The sequence below is a fragment of the Myotis davidii genome, unplaced genomic scaffold (assembly GCF_000327345.1).
Source record: "Myotis davidii unplaced genomic scaffold, ASM32734v1 scaffold546, whole genome shotgun sequence".
Lineage (NCBI taxonomy): Eukaryota > Metazoa > Chordata > Mammalia > Chiroptera > Vespertilionidae > Myotis > Myotis davidii.
In genome coordinates, this window is record NW_006297836.1 from 1,065,448 (window position 1) to 1,067,558 (window position 2,111).

Here is a 2,111-nt window from a genome sequence, read left to right on the forward strand (position 1 = left end):
CTAGCAGCATCAGTCCCTTCCTTGTTCTCTCTCTGGCTGGACTGAACCTTGCTTCCCTTCAGAGGAGGGACATCAGAGGATTGTGCCTCCTGTTTCTCCCCAGGGCATGGGCATGCCAGTCCAGGCTTCTCATAGTTGGCTTCAGTCCCTGCCTCTCACAGGTGGCTCCAGCCAGTGCCCACCAAGCTGAGGTCTGCTGTCCCCAGAAGCCCCATGTGTTGGCTGTATCCCAGCAGGTGGGCTGGCTACTGACTTCTCCGGGAGCTGCTGGCCAGTTTCGCCCGCCCAGGCACAGGGGAGCAGTGATGGGAGTTAGTGGGGCTGTGTTTCCAGGTGAGCTAGATGGCATGGGAAGTCAGGCTGGGATCCGTGGCTTGGTGTAACTCCTTTGGCTCTCTGTTGCCACAGAGAGGTGTAGTGCTTGTTGGTGTGAGACTACAGTAACTCCAATAAAGTCCCTCAGAGATATGGTGTCTTGATGCATGGGTCTGTCTACATCTTTCTCTTCCTCTCTTCTTCTCCTTTCCTAGACCTATTAGTGACATTCCCCTTAAAGCTCTGGTTTACCCACTTCCCACTTCACGAAAATATACCTGCTCATAGTGGAAGAGTTCTGATGACTCCTCACTGCCAGTGTTCCCCAAGCTCCATGCCTAGCAGGGGGAGAGGGAGGCAGGGACCTTCCTGGAATTGAAAGAAAGTGTTAATTCATCTTCATTCTCCACCCAACATGACCTGAAGCTGTTTATCTCAAGAATGGCATAAGTAAGCCCACCTCACCATAGCAGGGGTTAGTTTTTCTCATAGGTCATACAGTTTATTCTGGCATTCACCTGCAGGTCCCCCATGGGCCAACTTCAGGCAGCTGCCTTGTTTTGTCTGATCTTCATGTTTTTATTGCTTTCTGTGTTTAAATTAACTACTTTGGCATTTGCGAGGATTCATATTACATAAATTCTTACTTCTGGCCCACCTGAAAAACATCATAAACAGTAACTAACAAGTAGGGCCCAACAAGGCTCCTACAAGGATACAGCAGCCCATGATAGACTCAGATGCTCCCTCAAGGTGGCCAAGCCCCCAGCCGGCCTGCTTCACTCTAATGAATACAATGCCCCGTTGTCCCCTGGAGGCATGAGTGTGTGTAGCTTTGAGGCAAGACCCAGGGAAAACTGACTAGCGCCCCTTTTGCCTTAGTTTGACCCCCTTTTATTTATTTGTTTTATCTTCATCTCACCAATAGTAACCACAAATAGCTCTCTGCCAGCAGTCTTCTAGGCACAGGCACTTATGATGTGGTAATGATCAAAAGAAACAAGTAGCCCTGACCGGTTTTGCTCAGTGGATAGAGTGTCGGCCTGCGGACTGAAAGGTCCCAGGTTCGATTCCGGTCAAGGGCATGTACCTGGGTTGCCGGCACATCCCCAGTAGGGGGTGTGCAGGAGGCAGCTGATCGATGTTTCTCTCTCATCGATGTTTCTGACTCTCTATCCCTCTCTCTTCCTCTCTGTAAAAAATCAATAATATATATATTTTTTAAAAAAGAATATCTGGAAGTGAGTTCAGAGAGGTGCTGGGGCTCTGGGGGAAGCAGAAAGCTTAGAGCCTTGGAAGTGCTAGAATGGAATTGGGCTTTCACCCTCCCTTTCACTGTGTCTGAAAACCAATAGAAAAAATATCCTCGGGTGAGGATTAAAAAAGAAAAAAAAAAATATGTATTGCCAAGTTAAACAAAGGAGAGACTCTATACACCAAACATGTCAAACTCAAAGGCTAACACGGGCCAAATAAACAAGGTTTAAATTTATGTGGGCCGCAAAAAAACCCCAAAGCTTCAATTTTCATAGAAACGTAGGTTTATTTCGATAGATATATGCTGAATACAAAGGGCTGGAATAAATGAGTCATTGTTAGCATAAAATAATATAAGTTTAATAAAAGTTAATATTTTTCCTTGAACATTACCATACCAGATACTGAATAACTGCACAAATTAATAAGCGTGATGCAAATAAACCTATTTTTCTTGTTCTCCGAAAGTGAAATATTTCCTGTTGCGCACACCAAACAAGTCAGTACAAGACTAATGATGTGGCCATCAGCTACTAAAA